The sequence below is a fragment of the Gymnoscopelus microlampas genome (assembly GCF_963454915.1).
Source record: "Gymnoscopelus microlampas genome assembly, chromosome: 13".
NCBI lineage: Eukaryota > Metazoa > Chordata > Actinopteri > Myctophiformes > Myctophidae > Gymnoscopelus > Gymnoscopelus microlampas.
This window is the reverse complement of record NC_139950.1, coordinates 7,037,505-7,053,978: the sequence shown is the minus strand read 5'-3', so window position 1 is coordinate 7,053,978 and position 16,474 is coordinate 7,037,505. Positions and strand designations below refer to the sequence as shown.

The window sequence follows — 16,474 nt, the reverse complement described above, 5'->3', positions numbered from 1 at the left end:
GCTCAAATCTAAAAATGACACAGTTCCAGGTCTCAATGGGTTAAAACAATGAAAAGTGAGACACCGATAAATAAGAGCTTAAAGTATACTACGTTTGTTCCACTGATCCAACTCGGAACACAATCGATCGATTGACCATTAAAATAGAACATGCTCTGAAAATTTGCTCTTGAAATGGGCCCCGATCTAGCCTGGCTCCAGAACCCTGAATCGCTGGCCTCGCATTCAGGGTCTGGGGACGCTGTAGAAAGGCGGGGGTTTTCTCGGTTGAAAATCCAACCGGCGGCCCGGCCAAACCGGGATCAGGATAATCCAGTGTGAACCAATCGCTAAAAGAGAGCCACTTTGGCCACGCCCCCATCTCAGAAAACGGCCGCACCGAGAGGGCTTTCAGGCTGAATGATGGAGTGAAACGAAATGAAAATTCAGGCTGAGTGTCAGGCTAGACCTGATCCCGGAAAGGTTGAGAACCGCTGCTCTACGGAAAGTGGCACTTAAAGATAACATCCATATTGCGGGCTATTGTACAGGGTGTTTGTGTCGGTATACCGCTTGCTTGCATATTTAGGTTTCGAGAGCCTATCAGGCTTCGAACCCTATTACATCTCTACACTTTCATTATTATTCTTCCGCCGGTTTTGCCAGTTCTGGCCTAACCGCCTGGTCACTTTTTATGAAATTCGGCAATATGGTAGAGGGCTATGCCAAACGGCGAAAACCCGAAACTCACAAACATTGGCCAAAGGGTGGCGCTGTAGCACTCAATTGAAATATGCCAACTTTGAACAGGTACAACTCATGCCCTGTTTGACCCACAGCCATGAAACTTCGATGCACACATGCGTCTCCTCATGCCTAACAACTTTCACTGTTTGACTTTTGACCTCTGACCTTTAGATCTCCCACCATTTCGAATTCTATGAAAAGCAGTAAAAAGCAGTAAAAAAATCACTTCTCCTGGGATTTATGAGCAATCTGTACGAAACTGTATACACATGAACTTTGGACCAATGCCGACAAACGTAACTTAGCGGATTTTCCATAAGTGAAAACGTTAAGCTTTTATAAGCCAATGAAAATTGCAGCTTTTTTTAAATTATTCATCTGCCCCTAACACATACATGCAGACTCACATTTGTTTGACACTTTGCAATATTGTAGAGGGTCCTTCCAAGTATCACTGAAACCAATCTTACTCCAATTGGTCAAAGGGGGGCGCTATAGCAATTTTTTGAAAATGCAAACTTTAAACAGGCAAAAGTCATGCCTCGTTTGGCCGACAGCCGTTAAACCTGCTTACACATGTGCCTTGACTCATGAGGAACACATGTATCACTTTGACCAGTAAGCTCTGCCCTTAGATTGTCTGCAATTTTGAGCAGTTTGAAAAACATTTAAATCCAGGATTTCTGAGCAATTTGCATGAAACTGTGTCAAATACAAGTTTGAGGCCCTTTTTCACAGGTTCAGGTGTGTTGGTTCAATAGCTTGATCGCTTAATCATCTGCCTTGAAACCATAGGGTAGCCGGTTCGAATCCCACCTCAGGTATACTTAATTATAATTGCATTGCACACAACATGACTATATCAATGAATACATGTGCAATTGTTAAAGATGACGAGAAATGCATACTTGAAAGTAGTTATTTTCAATGTATGACGTACTTCATTCGCGCTTTTGTTTTGTTTTGTTGGATTCTCCCTTTTCACTGTCTAAGGCTGTGTATTGGATAGCTCCACCAGTAGAGTGTGAGTCTCATGTGCCGAAGGTCCCTGGTTCGAATCCCACTTATTACAGTTCACATTTAAATTGCATTGTACAAAACATGACCCTGTTAATTCAGACAAGTGCAATGTTTAGACAATAACACGAAATGCTTTTGAGAGTAGTTTTTTTTAATGTATGACATACTTTCTTGTGAAAATAGCCGATCTACAATCTCACACCTTTTTAGATAGCAACGCGTTGTGAGCTTGTAGATCGACTATTTTCCACTAGTTTCCATTCCGAAATATATTGAGCAGTTTGAAAAACATTTAAACCAAGGATTTCTGAGCAATTTGCATGAAACTGTGTCAAATACATGTTTGACGCCCTTTTTCACAGGTTCAGGTGTGTTGGTTCAATAGCTTGATCGCTTAATCATCTGCCTTGAAACCATAGGGTAGCCGGTTCGAATCCCACCTCAGGTAGACTTAATTATAATTGCATTGCACACAACATGACTATATCAATGAATACATGTGCAATTGTTAAAGATGACGAGAAATGCATACTTGAAAGTAGTTATTTTCAATGTATGACGTACTTCATTCGCGCTTTTGTTTTGTTTTGTTGGATTCTCCCTTTTCACTGTCTAAGGCTGTGTATTGGATAGCTCCACCAGTAGAGTGTGAGTCTCATGTGCCGAAGGTCCCTGGTTCGAATCCCACTTATTACAGTTCACATTTAAATTGCATTGTACAAAACATGACCCTGCTAATTCAGACAAGTGCAATGTTTAGACAATAACACAAAATGCTTTTGAGAGTAGTTTTTTTTATGTATGACATACTTTCTTGTGAAAATAGCCGATCTACAATCTCACACCTTTTTAGATAGCAACGCGTTGTGAGCTTGTAGATCGACTATTTTCCACTAGTTTCCATTCCGAAATATATTGAGCAGTTTGAAAAACATTTAAACCAAGGATTTCTGAGCAATTTGCGTGAAAGTGTGTCATGTGTGTGAACTCCCTTTTCACTAGTACAGGTCTGTTGGCCCAATGGCTTAATCATCTGCCTTGAAACCACAAGGTTCCTGGTTCGAATCCCACGTCATGTAGAATTCATTATAATTGCATTGCACACAACATGACTGTATCAATGAATGCATGTGCAATTGTTAACCAGTAAACTCCGCCCTTAGATTGTCTGCAATTTTGAGCAGTTTGAAAAACATTTAAATCCAGTATTTCTGAGCAATTTGCGTGAAAGTGTGTCATGTGTGTGAACTCCCTTTTCATCAGTTCGGGTCTGTTGGCCCAATGGCTTAATCATCTGCCTTGATACCAGAGCGTCGCCGGTTCAAATCTCACCTCATGCAGACCGCAACTCAATTGCATTACACACAACATGACTGTATCAATGAATAAACATGCAATTGTTAAATGAAACGCTTATTGAGAGTAGTTGTTTTCAATGTATGATGTACTTCATTCCCTCTTTTGTTTTGTTTTGTTTTGTTGGATTCTCCCTTCTCACTGACCAAGGCTGTGGATTGAATAGCTTGATCAATACAGTGTTAGTCTCATGTGCCAAAGGTCCACGGCTCAAACCCCACTTGGCACAGTTTACATTTAAATTGCATTATGCAAAACATGACCCTGTTAATTCAGACATGTGCACTTTGCTCTCTCTCTCTCTCTCTCTCTCTCTCTCTCTCTCTCTCTCTCTCTCTCTCTCTCTCTCTCTCTCTCTCTCTCTCTCTCTCTCTCTCTCTCTCTCTCTCTCTCTCTCTCTCTCTCTCTCTCTCTCTCTCTCTCTCTCTCTCTCTCTCTCTCTCTCTCTCTCTCTCTCTCTCTCTCTCTCTCTCTCTCTCTCTCTCTCTCTCTCTCTCTCTCTCTCTCTGCCTGTCTGCCACTCTGTCACTGTCTGTCTGTCTGCCAGTCTGCCACTCTGTCACTGTCTGTCTGTCTGTCTGTCTGTCAGTCTGCCAGTCTGCCACTCTGTCACTCTGTCACAGTCTGTCTGTCTGCCTGTCTGCCACTCTGTCACTGTCTGTCTGTCTGCCAGTCTGCCACTCTGTCACTGTCTGTCTGTCTGTCTGTCTGCCAGTCTGCCACTCTGTCACAGTCTGTCTGTCTGTCTGCCAGTCTGCCACTCTGTCACTGTCTGTCTGTCTGTCTGCCAGTCTGCCAGTCTGCCACAGTCTGTCTGTCTGCCAGTCTGCCAGTCTGCCACTCTGTCACTGTCTGTCTGTCTGCCAGTCTGCCACTCTGCCACTCTGTCACAGTCTGTCTGTCTGTTTGTCTGTCTGCCACTCTGTCACAGTCTGCCAGTCTGCCAGTCTGTCACAGTCTGCCAGTCTGCCACTCTGTCACTGTCTGTCTGTCTGTCTGTCTGCCAGTCTGCCAGTCTGCCACAGTCTGTCTGTCTGCCAGTCTGCCAGTCTGCCACAGTCTGTCACAGTCTGCCAGTCTGCCAGTCTGCCACTCTGTCACAGTCTGCCACTCTGCCAGTCTGCCACTCTGTCAAAGTCTGCCAGTCTGCCACTCTGTCAAAGTCTGCCAGTCTGCCAGTCTGCCACTCTTGTCACAGTCTGCCAGTCTGCCATTATTCTCGAAACCGCTAATTGCTGCTTGCAGCTATATTTCTCTTTGCATTGGGGCGGGATACGGTTTGACACTGGGACTGTGTGTATGTTGCATTCCTACATAGTGCAGGCTATGTGTATAGGGTGTACAGTATGCTGTATACCTTTTGTTCGTCATTGACAGTGCTTTTGTGGTGTTTATTCTTCCTATGACTGTACCTCACTGTCTGTCTGTCTGTCTGTCTGTCTGTCCAACATGCACTGCGAGTATACAGACAGACAAGAGGTGGGATCACTTGCTGAGTTGAATTAAATAGTTCCACTAACGTGTACTAACACCTGGGTGCACGGGAGAACAGCGATCCGATTAGACTTTTTTTCCGAATAGACAAAGTATACACTAGGGATCAATTGGTTTGTAATAATAATCTAAATCTATAATTTGACTTGTAACTAAAGTTTTCAAATAATCCTAGTAGAGAAAAAGTCAAATATTTTCAGATTTAGTGGAATAGAAGTATTACGTATTGAAAAATGGACATGGACAAGTAAAGTAAAAACACAATAATAACATTTAAATAAATAAAAATTGTACTGTAAGTTCAGAACTTGAGTAATCAATATACTTTTAGTATATACTTTTACGTTCCACCACTGACAGTGAGTCAAACTCATGCATCTTTAAATCCATCCACAAGTGCAGACATGGTATGGCTCACAAACAGATACGGTACAGGACACACACACACACACACACACACACACACACACACACACACACACACACACACACACACACACACACACACACACACACACACACACACTAAAATGAATGCATACGTACAGTACCTAATTATGCTGTCTGTCTCCCGTTTATTGTTCATGCCTGGACTCACTGAGACTCCACGGTGTAACCTCAAACAGGCCAGAGAAATGCTATTGTAACTAAGTCAACCAACTCCATTGTAAAACGGCAGAGTTTGCTTTAATGCCTTGCCAAAAGCCCCCGGGGTTATACTGAGCCTCCATTCCAACACAATGACTATCTGTCTGTCTGTCTGTCTGTCTCTCTCACTGTCACCTCCCCCAACATGGCTCACTTTTAAGATCCTCTGTGTGTGTGTGCAGTGATGGAAAAAGTACAAATGTTTTACTAAGTAAAAGTATCAATAATGCAATGTAGAAATACTCTGTTACAAGTAAAAGTCTGGAATTCAAAATGTAATTGAGTAAAAGTACAAAAGTATTGGCATCAAAATGTACTTAAAAGTGCCAAAACTAGAAATTACTCATTATGCAGAATGTCCCATTTCACAAGTTTTCAAATGTGTAAAATGTCTAAAAAATATTTTGAAAATAGCAGATATACAAGCTTGTGAGCTTGTAGATCGGCTATTTTCAAATGTCCGAAATGTATATAGGTTAGGCTGAAGTGGTTAATGTATGTTCTGTAATAGTAGCGTGCGTGCATGTGTACGTGCGTGCGTGTTCACTTATGCTGTGAGTGCATACAGCTCACAAGGCATAGCAATGCGACATGTTTAGTACTTTTACTTTGGTACTGGAAGTACATTTTTATACTTTCATACTTTTACTGAAGTCACATTTTGAAAACAGACGTTCTACTCGTAACACATTTGTGTTTAAGTAACAAATGTGAGCACTTGTTGGCCCCTCCCCCTCCTCTCTCTCTCTGTTCTTTTACAAGCAACTTGTTGCAGACTGGAGCGTCTCTCTGTTTGGAGGCGTTGCCATGGCAGCTGAGGCCCACATTGTTCACGGCAAGGGTGGAACGAGATAGACAGAGAGAAGAGAGAGAGAGCAGGCTATTGAAAGGAAGAAAGAAAGAAAGAAAGAAAGAAAGAAAGAAAGAAAGAAAGAAAGAAAGAAAGAAAGAAAAAGTAGCGTAAGTGAGTGTGTGAGTGAATGAGAAATTGTGTGCGTATGAGTGAATGAGAAATTGTGTGTGTGTGTGTGTGTGTGTGTGTGTGTATGTGTGTGTGTGTGTGTGTGTGTGTGTGTGTGTGTGTGTGTGTGTGTGTGTGTGTGTGTGTGTGTGTGTGTGTGTGTGTGTGTGTGTGTGTGTGTGTGTGTGTGTGTGTGTGTGTGTGTGACAGGGGGGCAGGTTGGCTCTTTAGCATGTCAAAGCATCTGGCCTGCATTACGATGTGAGAGACTGCGAGAGTGTGGGTCAACCGAGGCCCAGAGCTGTGATTCTCTCTCTCTCACACCATTATTTTGGTGAGACACACACACTTTTGTAATACTATACTTGAGTGCCATTTTTAACCCTAGCCTTAAAGCCTATATTAACCCTAGCCTTAAAGACTATTACTAAGTATGAATCAGGTATAACCCTGACCCCCTTAACTCTAAACGTCTAACCCTAACTCTAAATATCTGTTTTAACCATAAAACGACCATCTCTCTTGTGAGGACCAGCTCCAGTACAATTGTCCTCACGTCCGTTTCTCAAATTCTACTATAGTTGTTCTACTATACTACGCACGCACACATACACGCACGCACATACGTTCCCTGTGGGGGTTGAAGGGGAGAGCAGGCAGTAATGCAGTGAAATGGGAGGCGGTGTGGGGGGGGGGGGCAGTTTGGGATGTCAACAACACTGAAGTAGCAACACAAACAGTGCTCTGCAAAAACACCATGGCCATCTGGGGAAGAGCTTCTTCCTGGGCCCTCTGAGAGTGTGAGAAAGAGTGTGGACGGACGGACGGACGGACGGACGGAAGCGAAAACATAATCCCTCGCCTTCGGCCGTTCCGGCCTGGCACTGATAATAATAAAAAAGAAATAGTAGGAAACAAAGAAAAAGGGATACACTGGGTGATATTAGAGGTGGATAAACAGTCATACACTGGGTGATATTAGAGGTGGATAAACAGTCATAAACTGGGTGATATTAGAGGTGGATAAACAGTCATACACTCAGTGTATGACTGTTTATCCACCTCTAATATCACCCAGTGACTGGGTGATATTAGAGGTGGATAAACAGCCATACACTGGGTGATATTAGAGGTGGATAAACAGTCATACACTGGGTGATATTAGAGGTGGATAAACAGTCATACAGAGAGTGATATTAGAGGTGGATGAACAGTCATACAGTGAGTGATATTAGAGGTGGAAAGAGTGGGGGTGCAGCCAGCGCTGCCTGGGAAGGCATCAGAGGGAACTGTATGCAGAGAAGAGAGCCGGACGGACAATGCTTCCCGTCCGTGCGCTCCGCTCCAAAACGTTGCATTTTTTCCAGGACGTTTTTTTCCGACCACTAATGGTTATCCAGTGGCAGTCAGCGGTCAGACAGGCAGACGTTGAGAACAGCAGGAATGCCGCCAGGCAGACAAGGAAGAAGATTAACTCAGTGGACAGTCCACTACCGTTTGGTCAGTGTCGATGAGCTGCTACCAAAAACAAATACCTGTTTTGCAGCGTTTAGGTAATTAACCCATTAAGACCTGAGGCCGATTCTAAGTTACAAATGTTCGCTTTAAAAATATATATATTCAATGATTTGCACAAATGTTCACGTTTTATCAAAAATAGCACATATACAAGCTCATAGCGTGGCACTCGGTGCCACGCTTTGAGCTTGTATATCTGCTATTTTTGAATAGCCAAAGAAATCTAAAATGACACAGATGCGTTCCCGGTCTTTATGGGTTGAACAAAGGTTCAAAGGTTCAAAGGGTTCAGTTGGTTGGCTACACCTGAGTTGACTAGTGCGTCCCTAGGATCTGGGCCCCGCTGGGTGGACCTACCTTCGGGCTACAGTACACACGCACACGCACAATGCCACACAGAGAACAGCAGCACAGACTAGACCTGACTCAGCAAAGTGGTTTAAGCAGAGGGAGGCACTTTGGATAGCATGTCTGTAGCCCTCGCACGCCGCGTTTATTGACACAAATGAACGTCGTGTTATTAGCACAAATAGCTTGGCTGAAACAACGTAAACATGGCCTTCTCGTGGTTGTTGTGGTAACGACTCAACGTCAGGTTCAATGTCAGCTTTGTGGTCATGTTCGAGTTTAGGTACACACCCCCCCAGGTATGGACTAGAAATAATAATAATAATAATAATAATAATATAAGAGGGCCACTATGAAAATAAAGGTTGGGATTTACTGGGTTTTAGTCTCAATTGTTTTTAACCAACATGTCGTATATATATGCAATCCAACTAAGGTAAAGTAAAGTCAGCTAAATAAAGCTATACTAACCACCTGACCCCTATTTTAGTAAATAGTAAGCACACAGCACTCCAGAGGGCATAATAGGATTTGCTACAATGGTTCGCGTTATATTTAGGAAGCCATTAGAGCGGGAAAACCCGAGGTGGTCCAAAGAAAGCACACATGGAATGATATTGTTCTAAACGGCTCATTGTCCAGGCTGGTGCACAGAGGACCATAAATGACTCGACAGTTTCTCCCTCCCTCCAAAAACAAGCCGTCCTTCCTTCCTCACCCCCCCCTGCTGTTCTGGGTGGAAGGACAGTGACCCTCCATTGTTTCACTTCTGCCACTAACAAAAGCTCCTGGAATCTCCCTCGGACTCCCTCCGTCTCAGACGAACAACCAGTGGAGGAAAATGTCGTCTCTGTCGGGTCCAAAACTCATTATGTCCAAAACTGTTACTTTTCAGGATTGAAATTCAAAAACAGCAAAAAGTAGCAGATCAACAAGCTCGAAACTCGTCGCTTCGCACCGCGTTTTAACCTTGCGGATCTTCTACTTTTGTGTGACGCGGTAGTATAATGAAGTAGGCCGTTAATTTACGAAAAAAACACAAAAAGGTTAGAATATGGAGATGAGAGGTTTCTGCCCGACAACCGCGATATCCTACTATCCAACAATACATTTAAGAAACCTCTGTCATTCTGTCTGATCCGCATTTTACTCCTCAGTGGGTCCACAAATTGATCTGAACTTGCATACGGGCATTGACCGTTAGCATAATATGCTAACGGTCAATGTCCGTATACAAGTTCAGATTATATTATGAAGACAGCGACGAAGCCAATGTTTCACTTTTCCCACAAATTGAAGGTGTTTATTAGCGTCAACGGTCCTCACAGGCAATGGGATCCGTAGTCGTGGCTGCAGTCCCATAGCCCGGCTGGACGGTGGATGGCAATGGCGGGTATGGACTAGTTTTACTTAAGTAGTACAAAAATATATTCACAGCACCACAGTATAAGTACAAAGAAGAAGTAGGCCGTAACATCTAAAAAAACGAAATGGCTGTCAAATGTTTTACTTAAGTAGTACAAAAATATATTTACAGCATCACAGTATAAGTACAAAGAAGAAGTAGGCCGTAACATCTAAAAAAAACGAAATGGCTGTCATTTGGCAGAGCTTTAAATAATGATCAAATGACCATTAATCACACACACACACACACACACACACACACACACACACACACACACACACACACACACACACACACACACACACACACACACACACACACACACACACACACACACACAATAGTTAATAGTGAGGAGACACATTTTAGGACGACACACACACACACACACACACACACACACACACACACACACATTACTATATTTGTCTGGAGATACACATTTTAGGACGACATCGAAAATAGCTGAGAAACTGATGAAAATAGCAGATCGACTATTTTAAGGTGCACGACACCAGCATATAAATCCGGTATAACTATAACCCAAACCCCTAAACTCCTCCTCCTAAATCCTAATCCTGACCCCAACCTGAACCTTTCCCTAATTGTAAACCTAACTCAGGAAAATGGTCCTCACACAACTTCTATTTCTCTAATTCCACTATTTGTGAGGACATTTGGTCATCGCAAGTATAGTAATACAAGCACACACACATTGGTATGAATCGTAGCTGTGGAAATGAGTTGCACAGCAGTTGTTACATAAGCACTGACAGCTCATTTGGCCCGTGATGCCAACCTCCATGTATAATTCACTTCAACTCACAAAACGTCTGACATGGCAGAGTGCGCACGCACGCACGCAAGCCCAAAAACACACGCACGCAGGCAGGCATGCACGCAGACGCTCAGCGGACGACGTGCTCAGGGTGCCTAGACATACTCTGTCGGACTGTCCATACCGCACGCGCACGCGCGAGAGAGAGAGAGAGCGAGAGAGAGAGAGAGAGAGATGGAAAACACACTATCAGCACAGTGAGGAAGAGGAGAAGCAAGCCCTTGCATTTAATCACCACTCTATGTCTGTCTGTCTGTCTGTGACTGTCTCTCCAGACGTTTTGACTTGAGGCTTGACACAAGTCCTCTGTAAAATCCTGTGTACACAATGTATTTGAATGGATACATGAACACTGTCACTGATGATCTTTACAGTGTGGAATGAACTTTAACCTCCATGGCTTCAGCGGGCCAGCAGTGGGGGATACTGAGGAGGTGTGTGTGTGTGTGTGTGTGTGTGTGTGTGTGTGTGTGTGTGTGTGTGTGTGTGTGTGTGTGTGTGTGTGTGTGTGTGTGTGTGTGTGTGTCCTCGATTGAAGCTCAGAGGCGGTATCATAGCAGTGAAACCCCCCCCCATCCTGGATCTCTATTCTCTGTGACCCTTCCATTACCTCCAAGACACACACACACACACACACACACACACACACACACACACACACACACACACACACACACACACACACACACACACACACACACACACACACACACACACACACACACACACACACACACACACAGAGGGAGCATGGAAAGGGTTACGTAGGGGACCATGTGACACACATTTACCTCATGTGTTTTGTTCCAGTGGATGAGGTAACCCATCCTCTCTCTCTCTCTCTCTCCTTCACTCTGCCTCGCTGTTTGCTCACTTGTCGTTCCTGACACTCTGTCTTTCTCTCTCTCGGTCTGTCTGTCTGTCTCTCACTCTTGTATGTGTATCTATATATGTGATATATATGTGTATAAGCCTATACTTAGTCTGTATACTTTTATATTTATTGGAAGTGTCTCTTGCTCTGCAACAGGCAGGATGACTGTAGGGTGTATATACATCTGTATACTTATTTATATTTCTTTGAAGGTGTTTTTATTGTGATGTTATTCTTCTGCACCGTTCTTGTCCTTATCTGTAACTTGTACCGGGATCAATAAAGGTATCATAGCAGTTAACCCCCCTCTCTCTCTCTCTCTCTCTCTCTCTCTCTGTCTCTCTCTCCACCAGTCTCTCTCTCTCTGTTACTCTTTGTCTCTCTCCCATTTCATAATAGGTGGACATTCGGAGAGAATAGTGATGCACTGTGAGCTCGTAGATCGACTATTTTCGGTACTTGATGTACAACAAAGTATATAGGGTTTAAGGTTTATGTGGACGTCAAACATCTGCATGTCAAGCAGCTGTGTGTGTGTGTGTGTGTGTGTGTGTGTGTGTGTGTGTGTGTGTGTGTGTTTACACGGGCCAAACATCAGCTCCCACCAATCACTGCCCTCCCACCACCCGGCCCACTTAATTATAGCCTCCCCATGGTGTGAAGTCCTTCACACGCACACACACACACACACGCACACACACAAACTCGCCACCACACACACACACACACACAAACTGGTGACACACACACAACCTCGATATGACACACACACACACACACACAGAACCTCAATACGGCACCCAAACACACAGACAGACACACACACACAACCTTGACACACAAACACACTGGTGACGGCGACAGAAAGGCCTGGACGTAAAACCACAGGTCTACTAACAGATGTGCTGACACATCATTCACACACACACACACACACACACACACACACACACACACACACACACACACACACACACACACACACACACACACACACACACACACACACACACACACACACACACACACACACACACACGACAAGTGACACATCAGTCACAGACATAACAAAAGATGATGAGAAAGCAGCAGTGGAGGAACTATTCACATGTTTTACTTAATTAAAAGTATCAACACCACAATTTAGAGTTACAAGTACAAGGCCTCTATGTAAGATTGTACAGTGTAATAAGTAAAGGTACTCCTTTACTTCTCCTTCAAGGAGAAGGAGAAGGAGAAGGAGGAGAAGAAGAAGAAGAAGAAGAAGAAGAAGAAGAAGAAGAAGAAGAAGAAGAAGAAGAAGAAGAAGAAGAAGAAGAAGAAGAAGAAGAAGAAGAAGAAGAAGAAGAAGAAGAAGAAGAAGAAGAAGAAGAAGAAGAAGAAGAAGAAGAAGAAGAAGAAGAAGAAGAAGAAGAAGAAGAAGAAGAAGAAGAAGAAGAAGAAGAAGAAGAAGAAGAAGAAGAAACTAGCATGGCTGGGGAGGCGGGGCTTCGATTGTGGGTTTGTCATCAAGAGGAAGAAGAGATTCAGTGTGAGGTTGTTTTGTTGTTGTGGGGGCAACACTTATAGAATGATTAAAATATGTCCTCTCAGGGAGGATCTTTCAAACCCATTAAGACCTGAGGCCGATTCTACAAATGGCTTCTAAATCACGAGTTCTCACACTTTCAAGATTTTTCAAAACATTTTCAAAAATAGCAGATGAGAGCTTGCATGTCTGCTATTTTTGAATAGCCAATGCTAAAATCTAAAATGACACAGATGCTTTCCCGGCTTTAACACATCCACTGCCAGGCCCGTAGTCCTACGGGCCGTTAAATCCAACCGTTAACTGCCGTTCCCGTAGTCCTACGGGGCGGGTGTTTTCCCATGTTAAATCGTGCAGGTGCAGATTCCGGATTTTTTTTGCACTTCCGGTTTCGAAGGGGGCGGACCGGAAACGAAATAATACTGTTTCCGTTTTTTCTCCCGCCTCCGTTTCCTGTCTAGCGATCAACTTTGGACGCCATTATCTTGGCTTGTTGTTTTTCTCACCGCATCCACCATTTTAGCGTTTTCCTCTCGTTCTCCAGAATGCAGTGTCGGATCGCGGCACGGTTTTCAGCGTTTTGTTCGGTCGGGTCCCGTGTTTGTGTCGAACAAAATGAACGCGGATTTTAAAAGGATTTAGCGGGGCCTATGACGGAATCAAAAAAACAAAAAAGGTAAGAAATAGCTTGGCACTACGATGGACGTTCTGAGATTAGCCGATGACAGTCAATTAATGGGTTAAGGCCATTGATAGGAAATGACCGCCACACATTACATTGCTGTTACATTGGAACAACAGCATTTACCAGACCCGCTCAACCCACTGACTTACACACTTGAGGCTCCACATGTTCAGTCCGAACTGGGAAGATCTGCTTTCTGTTTTAATGCTCCAGTTTCATGGAGTAATCTACAACTCACGCTAAAGATTAATGCCACAATATCCTATATGGAAAATTAAATAACCTGCTCTCAACTAACATCAACAGCGTCTTTGTCACACCCTCAACACCCCGCTCCAGAGACCATATCACGCCAATCCTTCACAATCTCCACTGGCTGCCCATCAAACAAAGAGTCCACTTTAAAAATGCTGCTCACCACCTACAAGGCACTGCACAACCTGGCTCCCCCCCTGTCTCTCTGACCTCCTCGTGCCACATGTCCCGTCCCGATCCCTCAGGTCCAGTAACGCCGGCCTCCTGGAGGTCCCCATGCAAGACCAGGATCCGTACCTGGGGCGACAGGGCCTTCTCTGTGGCTGCCCCCCTCCCTCTGGAATACACTCCCCAAACACACCAGAGACTCCCTACCTACCTTCAAAACCGCCCTGAAAACCCACCTGTTTAGAATAGCCTTTCCGGGTTGACTTTGATTTCAACTCGTTATTTTTGGTGTTCTATTGCTTTTAATTCTTATCTTTTGCGTCTTTTGAGTTTTCCTAATAAAGTTGTTTTTTTGTCCTCTCACCTGGCCCCCACATACATGTAAAATGTCTTTGAGTACTTCGAAAAGCGCTATATAAATCCCAGATATTATTATTATTATTAACTCTCCCTACCTCACTATGTAGTTTTCGGTTTGGGTTTAATTGTGGATTTGTGTGTGCGTGTGTGTGCGTGCGCGCGCGCGTGTGTGTGATCTCGACAGCACTGCAAATGAGGGCAAACCTCAATGTTCTTTTCGAGAATAAATAAAGGTTTCAATCAATCAAGTTATGTGGCTCACACTTCTAGAATGAGACATAATTGCAGGTTCTGTACGGCAACATACGTCATTTAACCAAAAAGGGTCAATTTCGACACATTACCCTTAGGAGTTTTAAGAGATGAATCCATTATGCTGTCTCAGGTTCTGTGTGTGTGTGTGTGTGTGTGTGTGTGTGTGTGTGTGTGTGTGTGTGTGTGTGTGTGTGTGTGTGTGTGTGTGTGTGTGTGTGTGTGTGTAGTAGAAGAAGAAGAAGACAGACACTAGGCAGATTGAATGACCCAGACCGGCCAACTGTCCAGCTTTCCGGGAGATGCGATTTCAGATCAATACTCAACACAAGCTGTAATGAGCAGATTACCAAGAGCACAGATTAGCAAATCTGGTCCCCCTGCAAACCCCCCCCCCCAAAACGCAGCTTCACTGAGCCTTAAATGTATAGTGACTCCTCCATCTCTGTGACGACCACATGGTGCTCAAACCAAACATCTCCAGCCTGACAGAGAGCACAGTTTTACAGTCCTAACAACATTAGCCAACTGATTTATCCACTTAACCCCTATATACTTGGTCGACCGGGGTCCCGCAGGGCTCTATGCTAGCTCCACTCCTTTTTCCCCTCAACAACCAAAATGTCTTCGCCGTCGCGTCACAGAATGTTTGCCCCAGATCAGGGGACACTAGTGGATCAACCCTATATTTAGTTGACCAGAGTTCCCCAGGGGTATAAGGATAATTCCTTTTAACAGGTCGTTCATGAAAGTCCTTGCGATCTTGTTTCCAATGAGAACCTGTGAGCAATTAGGGGTTAAGAGTCTTGCTCAGGGACAAATTTCATTTAATCGACACATATGCTGACCTGGCCTGGAATCGAACCTGGGGCAACCAGGGCCTCTGGCTCCCTAGGCGGGCTCACCAACCATTCAGCTATGGCCGCCCCTAAGGCTCCACAGGGTCCACACAAGGCTCCCTGTTTTCGCTCTACGCTAAATATCTGTAGCAAAACAATAGCCGATCTACAAGCTCACGACGTGTTGTAAGCTTGTACATCTGCTATTTTTCACAGAATGTTCACCCTAGAAAAGAGATGCTATGGTAAGTGAAGATGAATTTATAATTGCACCCGCCTCTTTACAGGTACAGTAAGGTAAAGTTCAAAAACTATTACACAATGCTGTAAATAACATGCAAGAACAAAGTAACGTGAAAAACTGTTTACACCTGTAAACCTGTGATGTGACAATAAAGCTGATTTTGAAGTGGTCATTTATGCTGCCCCCCTGCGCCCGCACACACACACACACACACACACACACACACAACAACAACAACACTAGTAGCTAACTGTTTCCCAGTCCACCAGCTGCCTGACGCTGTGCCAACAGGCTAGCACAGGTCTAGCCTTGTGTCCCGCCGTGTGGCAGAGCCACTGACCAGCTTCCTTCATAATATCACAACCTTATTATAGTCGTTGCTCGAGTGCGATTGACTTTGGCCGGACTCAACTGTTGCTAACTTTAGAATACAAGCCTGGCCTACGCGCCACATTCCTGAAGTACTTTCCTATCCTTTAAGAGCCTGTGTTTCCGTCTGAATAGCAGGCAGGCAGGCAGCTCTGTCCCAGACTCTCTGCCTGCCTGCCTGTCACACCTTCCATTAATGGCATTTCAATGACTGCCACCCTGCCAAAGGGACGCTCTAGTGCTGTTTCCCAAACAGTGGGCCGGGACCCATTTGTGGGCCGCGGATCCATTTTCGTGGGTCACTCACAAGTTAATATCCCTTAATTTTTTTTTCCTAAAATGTATCATTAATTATTATTATTTTGAAATATTTTCCCAAAACATTCAAGAATTGTCATGAGTTGAAAACTAATTGAAACATTTTTCTAAAATAATTTTAAGAATAAAATAAAAATGGAAATTCCCTAAATTAGAAAACAAATGTTTAGGGAAGTTTGGGTCCTGGGCAAACATCTGATTTATCTTTTGGGTCTTGAGCTAAAAAGTTTGGGAACCACTGCTCTATATAGTGCCTCAAGTTTCC

General features: G+C 44.0%; 2 protein-coding genes across 3 annotated transcripts in view; one reads left to right on the top strand and one right to left on the bottom strand.

The window, feature by feature from the left end:
• Positions 1-16,474, top strand: part of selenou1a (selenoprotein U 1a) — a 310,703-nt gene that overhangs the window by 117,195 nt on the left and 177,034 nt on the right. The gene's annotated exons all lie outside the window — the stretch shown is intronic.
• lzts2a (leucine zipper, putative tumor suppressor 2a) overlaps positions 1-16,474 on the bottom strand; it is a 48,725-nt gene that overhangs the window by 25,769 nt on the left and 6,482 nt on the right. The window lies entirely within an intron of this gene.